This window comes from Papaver somniferum, chromosome 2 (genome assembly GCF_003573695.1).
Source record: "Papaver somniferum cultivar HN1 chromosome 2, ASM357369v1, whole genome shotgun sequence".
NCBI lineage: Eukaryota > Viridiplantae > Streptophyta > Magnoliopsida > Ranunculales > Papaveraceae > Papaver > Papaver somniferum.
The window spans coordinates 219,307,688-219,317,966 of record NC_039359.1 but is presented as its reverse complement, the minus strand read 5'-3'; the positions used below and the strand labels follow the sequence as shown (position 1 = coordinate 219,317,966).

Here is a 10,279-nt window from a genome sequence, read left to right as displayed (position 1 = left end):
GGTGGATTCTAAGCCTTGTCTTAGCCACAAATCTTTTTACAGTCACTTATAATTTCAAGCCTGTTTTGATTCCCTGCTCAGTTAAATTTCTTAGCCATCTTGTTCAGTTTTTCTTGCAAATTGTAGCTGTTGTGCATTGAAATCAGTGCACAAACTCCTCCCTGCCCTTGGCTTACAGCCTTGGTTCTTAACTGTTTTGCCATATTGCTTTGCTGTTTTGGTTCTTAAATGTCATGTCATTTGCTTTGCTTTGTTAATTGTTTTCCCATCTTTGCATTTTCCTTATTGCTTTGCCTTTGCCACTGCCTAAATACCATTGTATATGCCATTGTCACCTTTAACTCACCTTGTATAGGCCCTGTTTTGCTCTCTTTGCTTCATTGTGTCATTGTCACTCATTGCATTTAGATTAACTAGCTCAAGAATGCTTCAATACACCCCAAGTCCCTGTGGAATGACCCTGTCTTGCACACATTACTACAATTTGACCCTGTGCACTTGCAGGTATCACTGTAGGCATTTATTCATCTTATTTACACATCTATATTCGCCTACCATCATGCCCCAATACTTTTACAAAAGAAAGCAATGGATTGGCAAGGAACAAAAAACTACAAATTCGAACACCTCTGGCTCTCTCATCCCCAACTTAAGCAAATAGTCGAATCGGCTTGGGAACAACAACAAGATAATAAACCGACACTCAACCTCCAACTAAAGCTCATAACAACAGGACAAACTCTCTTAGAATGGAACAAAGAAATTTTTGGAAACCTACCAACGAATATCAAGGAATCAACAACCAAGATAAAGAACGCCCAACACCAATGTGCATCCCAAACAGGTTCAGATCTGGATCACTGGTTGATTCTAGAAAAACAACTACGAATAGAACATGAAGGACTATTACAATGTCACGCAACATACTGGCAACAAAGATCTAGAATTCAATGGCTTCAATCAGGCGATCTCAACACAACTTTTTACCACACGAAAGCTACCATCCACATAGATTCCAACAATATACAACAACTAGAAGACACACAAAACAACTGGATTACCAAAAAAGAAGACGTTGTTCAACTCATTATAGATCACTATTCTCAACAATACATATCCCCACCTACAGAAATAAATGAAGATATTTTTGTAAACATCAGAACGAGGCTGACTCCTACACAATCATACCAATTACGAAGGAAGTAACCACAGAAGAAATCAAGCAAGCCATTTTCTCCATAAATTCTGAAAGTGCTCCAGGACCGGATGGTTATACAAGTAAGTTCTTTAAAGTTTTCTGGGAAACAACTAACCCTCAACTGTAGCAATGATTAAGTCCTTCTTTAATAATATTAATATGCACCCTCTCATGAATCACACAGACATAACACTAATACCTAAAATAGACCACCCTTCAAAACCTTCACAATTCAGACCGATAGGACTATGTAACGTCACTTATAAAATCATTTCAAAAATATTATTCAACCGACTTAGACCTATTCTCCCCTTCATAATAATCCCTTTTCAGAGTGCTTTTGTTCCACAAAGATCAATTCACGACAATATAGCAATTGCTGGGGAACTGTTCCATAATATCAGAACCTCAAAATCCACCAAAGATCCAAAAATAGCTCTAAAATTAGACATCCAAAAAACCTATGATAGCCTAGACTGGGGATTCATCAAAACTTCACTTACAAAACTAGGATTCCCATCAGCCTTTATAGACTACATCATTTTATGTGTTACAATAGTTACATACTCCATCAAAATAAACGGTACATCCCATGGATACATCACACCAAGTAGAGGTATTAGGCAAGGTGACCCACTATCATCCTATATTTTTATCATATGTGCTGAAATCCTATCGACAAACCTGGGAAACCTCCAAAGCCAAAAATTAGTTCCAGGACTTAATATATCACAAAAAGCACCTCTCATAATTCATCTAATGTTTGCGGATGATCTTCTGATTACGTATAAAGCGTCAGATCGGAGTAATCAACACCTTAAAACCCTTCTCCAAGCCTATAGTTCTTCTGCAGGGCAAGTAATTAATACTACCAAATCAGTAATCATCCATCACCTAATTTAGACCCAATCAAAATAAATGATCTTCAGCATTTTTTTAATATGCCAACCACTTCAAAACCTCCAACCTATCTAGGCATACAGTTTAAACAGGAAAGAGCAGCAAACCGACCTTTCACTTCTCTTCTACAAAGACTAGCTAGAAAAGCAAAAGGATGGATGACAAAATGCCTAACGCCAGCAGAAAGACTCGTTCTCATCAAAACCTCCCTAACACCAACCTCCAGTCACATAATGCAAACACAAAATCTATCCAAAAATATACACAAACAAATAGATCGTATAACCAGGAAATTTTTCGGGGACACGACTCATCAACCAAAAAACTACACCGCATAGGATGGGATAAAGCAACAAAACCAATAGCCGAAGGAGGATTGGGAATAAGGAAAAACGCTGACCATAATAAAGCCCTTCTCATTAAGAGAATTTGGAATTTACATGAACAACCTAACTCTATATGCGGAAGTCTTTTCAGTGCAAAATACTTTAATGAACAACAAATTCTACAAGGAAACATCTCCATTCCATCCTCTTCCAGCCCTCAATGGAGACAACTTGCTTCAATTTTCCCTACCATGCAAAATTTAGTATTCCATCGTATTGGAAATAGGTTATCAACACCAATAGAAGCGAGCTGGATTCCTCACTCCCCAAATCTAGATCCAAAACATTATTACCCAATCAAAATGGTAGCGGATATCATCGACCCTTTATCCCACTCCTGGAATCATGAAAAATTGAGCACCTTTCCCAATCAAACAATTCAAAAAATCATCAATATCCACCTTCCACAAAACAATACCCCCGATAAAATTATCTGGCCACACTCAAAATCAGGAAGCTACACCACATCTTCAGGATACAAATGTCTAACCCATGGTCAACCAACCCACACACCTTTACAACCTACCAAATTCCTATGGACTTTACCATGTCCACCAAAAATTCGGCTTTTCTTGTGGAAAGCCATCAATGAAGGTTTACCAACCTTCTCTCTCTTACATCGAATCCATTTGACCAACGCAGACATATGTCCAAGATGCAATTCTGATAAGGAACTAGCAAGCCACCTTTTAATTCACTGTCCAACAACAACTACTTCCTGGAACAACTTATTCAATCAACTTACAAATACACCAAACACCATCCATACCCATACCTTCACCTTAACTCCACAAACAACTATATCTCAAATCCTACAACATCCAACATCAACTGCGACAATCTCCTCCTTCTGTTTTATATTCTGGACCCCATGGGTATCCAGAAATGATCTAATTTACCAACGAAAACAAACAACATCATAAGAAATACTAGCCTGGGCACAAAAACTACAACAAGAATATTCCTGGGCACAGCGAGCTTCACCACCAATCATACCAGGAGCTACACCAATATTCAACCATACAATAAATGATAAAAGGATGACAACAATATTGGTAGGTTGGTCCGCTCCAAATACCAATTGCATCAAAATTAACACAGATGGAGCATCCAGAGGCCACCCATGATTTGCAAGGGCGGGTTTCGTCTGCAGAGACTCTGATGCACGAACAATAATAGCTTTGGCACAACCATTAGGAATTACTACGACACTAACTACAGAAATATGGACCTTACTATTGGCTTCAAGAACAGCAACAGAGAGACAATGGCCTAGAATTCTCTTTGAAACAGACTCGGAGAACCTCATGCGTCTCATCACAACAACTGCAACACCACCGTGGTACATAGCAGAAATGATTAAAGAAATAAAAAACAGACTGAGGCAAATTCCGTAAGTCGCTATACAACACAACTACAGAGAAGGAAATCAAGCAGCGGACGGACTGGCAAACCATGCAGCAGATGGAAGTCAAACAGGAAACTACTCAACCAAAACCTGGGACCAGGCAATCCCATCTTTTATTAGTCACATTTTATTTCAAGATTCTGTCGGTATCAAATACCCAAGACAAGTTGTAAACTAAATCCTTTTATAATAAATATATGCTTCAAAAAAAGAAGGAGGTGAAATATATAAGGCACACAACAAAATGGGGAAAAAAAAAGATAAAACAAAGGCAACAGCCTATGAGAATACATCTTAAACAATGGCAACAGCCTACAAGTATTAGACTACTGGCCACTTCTTTCCCTGATATCCACTTCTTCCTTCCTTCCCCAGTTTCGGGTTATCCAAAACAGGCTGCTTAAACCTCATTTGCTTTTTTTCAATTAAAGCAGTGACTTGAGTTCCTGTGAGTGTTTCTTTCTCCAGCAGAGCATTAGCTAGTGTATGGAGTTCCTTGTTGTGGGTAGTTAGAATTGTCTTCGCATTATTGTAAGCCCTGTCCAAGAATCCCTTCACCTCTTCTTCAATAAGAAGTCTAGTTTCAGTGCTCATACTGTTCCCATTATCATCGTAATTGTGAGCTACAAGCCCAACTGTTTTGGTCATTCCATATTTTGTGACCATTGCTCTTGCTAAAGACGTTGCTTGTTGGAGATCTGAAGATGCACCAGAAGTAACTTCACTTTCTCCAAATATAAATTCCTCGGCTACTCGCCCACCCATACAAACATCTAACCTAGCAAGCATTTGCTTGCGAGAAACGCTAGTCTCACCTTTGTCAGGCAACTGCGCTACCATCCCAAGAGACATTCCTCGTGGAACAATTTTTGTGAACTGGATGAGCTCCATCTGTATGGATGGTTACCAAAGCATGGACACCTTCATGGAATGCTGTTAGTTTTCGTGATTCGTCAGAAATCACAGCTGATTTGCGTTCACTTCCCATCATAATCTTATCCTTCGCATATTCTAACTCAGTCATGCTCACTGCTTTAGGATCCTCCTTTGCTGCTTTGAGAGCTGCAACGTTTACCAAATTTGCAAGATCTGCGCCTGAGAATCCTGGTGTTCCTCTTGCAATGATACTTGGATCAACATCTTTTCCTTGGGGTACCTGTCAAATGGCATTCTTGGTGTATTAATGTTTCATGCATTTAAACACTAAACGACTAAACAATCTGAAAGATTAACCGAGGGGTTTTATTAGTTCCCAATGCAGTAGAAAATTTTCAAAGATGAACTAATTTACCTTTGACATGTGAGATTCCAATATCTGTTTCCGTCCTTTATCATCTGGATTGGGCAAAACAACGGTCCTGTCGAAGCGTCCAGGTCTTACAAGTGCTTTATCCAAAAACTCGGGGAAGTTGGTTGCAGCGATAAAAATAATTCCATCATTTTGTTGAAAGCCATCAAGCTCGACAAGAAACTGATTCAAGGTCGCGTTGGGATATTTAAAATCTCTGGGGTTACGCTGCCCACCAAATGAATCTATTTCATCAATGAAAATTATACATGGAGAACACTTCTTTGCAGCAACAAATAGATCCCTAACTCTCCTTGCTCCTACACCAATCCCCTGTTCCTCAAATTCACTTACGCTTTTGAAGAAGAATGGTACTCCAGCTTCTCCCGCAACGGTTCTTGCTAACATGGTTTTACCTGTCCCAGGTCACAAAGCAAAACACCCTTGGGGAGTTTAGCTCCTGGACTTGTGAACCGCTGAAACAATAAAAAGATATTGCTAAGAAAAATCAACATAATGAAGAACTTTAATTCGATCGGGAAAGGCTTTCATATACATACATGCGGAAATGTGAAACATCATGTTCACAGATCATAATTGGCGCAATTAGAGATACTGGGATCCTATGTTCCCTAGCTCGCTTAGGCGCCTAGCTAATAAAACGCCCAAGGCGCAAAACTGTGAGCAACTATTTTTTCTATTTTTCTTCTGGACGCCTAAAACGCCTAGGCGTTAGGCGAGGCAAGGCGACTCGCCAAGCGCCTGGCACAATTGCATGGCTGGGATCTATAATGACAAATATGTTATATTGTTTTTACCTCAGGATTGCGAAGATAGTGGATAATTTCTTCCAGCTCCGCTTTGGCCTCATCAACACCCTGAACATCACTAAATTTTGTACCGGACTCTGTGCTAGGAACCACTGGATCACTTGATACCAGAGATGAAAAAAAATGTGTAACGGGCTTCGTGCTAGGAGTAGGTTTAACCACTTTATGACTTGGTGATGTTCCCAGAGCTGAAAGAATAACAAATCAAAAGAAAACTTCAGATTTTGTCTAAACATCTTAAAAAGTTGTAGTTGTTTTTGTTCAGTTGTATTCTTTGTAAACCATTAGTATAATATTTCAAAATGAAATTACCAGCTCCCAGACCAAGGATGCTAGCCATTGCTACAATAAAACCCACACAAATCAGAAGATTTTCTTATTATGAAAAATTTGGTTACAAAATCTGTATTCCCTTAGATTAAATAAGAAGATGACTAAAAATATATATTTGCTAGCATTAACTCAAAATAATATCTTTCCTAACTATTATATTTCCTAGCCATATAAACAATATATATATAAATATACAATATCTCCTAATACTCCCCCTCAAGTTCGAGCATGGAGATCGTGAATGCCCAACTTGCGAAGAAGTAACTCAAACTGAGGACGACCCAGAGCTTTGATGAAAATGTCTGCAAGCTGAGCGGTTGTGCGAACATGAGAAGTAATAATAGCGCCAGACTGAATTTGATCTCGTACATAATGACAATCAATCTCAATATGTTTTGTGCGTTCATAAAAAACAGGATTAGCAGCAATATGATGTGCGGATTGACTATCACAGTAAAGACGCATAGGCTGAGAGTGAATCGCACCTAGAAATTTCAATAATGCCTTTAGCCACGTGAGTTCACTACAAGCATGAGCCATAGAACGGTACTCGGCTTCAGCAGAAGAACGAGATACTGTGTGTTGCTTCTTTGTTTTCCAAGATATAGGTGAGCCTCCAAAAAAATAAAATAACCAGTAAGCGAACGACGACTAAGTGGGCAGGAGGCCCAATCAGAATCACAATAAGCAGTAAGTTGGAGAGCATTATCCTTGCGTAAAACAATCCCTTGACCCGGATGGCCCTTTAGATAACGAAGAACTCGAAGAGCAGCTTCCCAATGAGATACCTGAGGCACTGCATAAATTGAGCCAACACATGCACCAAGTAACACAATTCAGGGCGTGTAATGGTCAAATAAATCAAACGTCCAATAAGCCGATGATACTGAGATGAGTCAGAATAGACCATCATCTAGAGCTAGACGATGATGTTGATCAATGGGTGAAGAAGGTGGTTTGGCTCCAAGAAGTCCAGTCTCAGACAGAATATCCAAGGTGTATTTCCGTTGAGAAAAAAAACAGACCATCAGCTCCTCGAGACATTTCAATACCAAGAAAATACTCGAGATTTTCCAAATATTTCATATGAAAGCAACGGCTTAAATATGCTTTAAAAGCAGTAATAGAAGCGGAATTATTCCCAGCAATAATTAAATCATCCACATAGAAAAGTACATTAATTGAATGCTCACCTCGTCGTAGGGTAAATAGAGAGTAATCAACATTAGACTTTACAAATCCAAAATCCTTAAGACCACCTGCAAGCCTAACAAACCAATTACGAGGAGCTTGACGAAGACCATACAAAGATTTATGGAGTCGACACACTTTACCAGGATATTTAGTCGACTATCCTGGAGGAAGTTGCATATATACTTCCTCATCAAGATCACACATGTAGAAAAGCACTATGAACATCCATTTGATGTAACTCCCAATCACGAGCAACTGCGACTGTTAAAAATGTTCTAACAGAAACCATTTTAGCTACGAGAGCAAATGTTTCATGATAATCCACCCCTTCAACTTGTATATTACCAAGAACAACCAAGCGAGCCCTGTACCGCTCGACATTACCATCAAAATTATATTTAATTTTGTAAACCCATTTACAACCAATAGCTTTCTTCCCTGGCGGCAGATCAGTAATAGATAACATGCCATTCTTATCAAGAGCACCAATTTCCTTAGACATAGCTACGCGCCAAACCGAAAAACGAACGACTTCTACATAACTCGTAGGTTCTTTAAGAGTAGTTATCGCCGCCAAAAAACGAGTATGGTTAGCAGAAAATTTTGCACAAGACAAATAATTAGTTATGGGATAAGGCGTACCTGAGGACGTTGAAGAGTGGGAAATGGAGGAGACGGGTTCTATAGATTTGACAATATTAACTATATAATCCTTTAACTGAGTATTAGGAACCCGAGACCGAACACTTCTTCGAACTGTTTTATCAGAAATGTCACTGATAGCAGCCTGTCTGTCGGTAGAAGGCAATAAAACTTCATCAGAAATATTGTCAGGTATGTGTGCACTGTCAGGCACTAAACCTGCATCATAAGACCCTCCTGCCAGTGAAGTTACTCCATCAGGTGAGTTAAAAACATCACCGTCTGACTCCGTCGGTGAAGGTACAACACATGGGACAGTATCATAATCACAATGTTCTGCACATCGGACAACATCAGAATTGACCTCCCTTGTCACGTTTTGTGATGGTATAACAGTGACCCTTGGGCTTCCGATAGAAGCAAGCCCACCTGTCACGTTTTGAGAAGGTATAGTAGTCACTCTTGGACTTCCGTTAGAAATGACCCTACCTGTCACGTTTTGAGAAGGTGTAGCAGGGACGCTTGTAGTTCTTTCACCCGTGACCTGTTGAATGTTAACAGTGTCTGAAATATTAACTCTATCATACGACAGTAAATCTGTCTGTGTTGCTATCTCATGAACCTGCTTATTCGGTCTTGTACAGTCTCCCGAAGCTGATATCCCTGCAGTTCTGCCACGTTCTGGACTGGCTGGTACCCCATCAGAATTTTCCGTCCTTGCAGTTTCCGCAGGAATCACTGACCAGTCTTCCAACCTTAATTGGCATTGTTCATTAGTATTATCTTCGTTATTGTTATTGTTATTATTATTATCCGAGGAAATAACCGTGTAAGGAAATTTATCTTCAAAGAAAATAGAAAATTTATCTTCATTATTATTATTATATCACGAGACACAAAAAATTGTTTCGTTTTCAAATCAAATAACCTCCAACCCTTTTTTTTCATGAGGATAACCAACAAAAATACAACGACGATTTCGTGGATTAAACTTGTTTCAATCATGAGGGATAATACTTGCATAACACAAACAATCCAAATTCTCGAAAATGAGTATAAATAGGGGACTTTCCATGTACCAATTCATACGGAGTTTTTCCATTGAGCAAGGTAGTAGGCGTGCGATTAATAATATGAGCCGCACTTAAGATACATTCACCCCAAAACCGAAGAGGTAAATTTTCTTGAAATCGTAACGCACGCCCCACATTCAATATATGACGATGTTTGCGTTCAACTCGCCCATTTTGTCGTGGTGTATCCACACATGAAGTTTGAAATTCTATACCATGTTTAGCAAAGAAAGGAATTAATGGAAGAAATTCCGTACCATTATCACTTCGCACCTTCTTAACTTGTCTATCAAACTGTGTCTTCGCCATAACACAAAAATTCTGAAAATTTTGCACCACCTCAGTTTTATGTGCTACTAAATAAACCCAAACACATCGAGAATAATCGTCGACAATGGTAAGAAAATAATGTGCGCCACAAGAAGATGGAGCATTATAAGGTCCCCACAGATCACAATGAACTAAATCGAATAAGTCATCAGCTTTATTCTCACTAACAGGGAAAGTAATCTGAGTTTGTTTAGCCTTAAAACAAATATCACACGGTTCATTAAGAAATTTCTGACAATCAGCTTTATTCATACCTGGAAGTAAAGAAACAACCTTATTAGACGCATGACCTAAACGTTTATGCCACAAACAATAATCTTCTCCAATGGATACTCGATTTGCCATAATAGGTGTTCCACTGTGGTAGATATAGACCCCATCTCGTTTTTCACCCACTCCAATCACCGTCCTCGTAGTGCGGTCCTGTATCATACATAACTTATCAGTCAAAGTGGCAATACATCTCAAATCTTTAATTAAACATGCTAAAGAAATCAAATTGCAGTGGAGATCAGGAACGAATAAAACACTAAATAATTTCATATTGTTTTCAAACACAACGGTGCCTTCACATGGAGCATGAGACTATGTGCCATTCGGAAGCTTCACGGAAGAAAAAACCTATTCCATGAGTCTTAAACAAAAACTCTTTACTTCCTGTCATATGTCGTGAAGCCCCTGTATCAAGTATCCATTT

General features: G+C 39.1%; 1 pseudogene; it reads right to left on the bottom strand.

Annotated features, from left to right (window-relative positions):
- Nucleotides 1-4,213: 4,213 nt before the first annotated feature.
- LOC113352900 lies at nucleotides 4,214-6,350 on the bottom strand (annotated as a pseudogene).
- Between the last annotated feature and the right edge of the window lie 3,929 nt (nucleotides 6,351-10,279).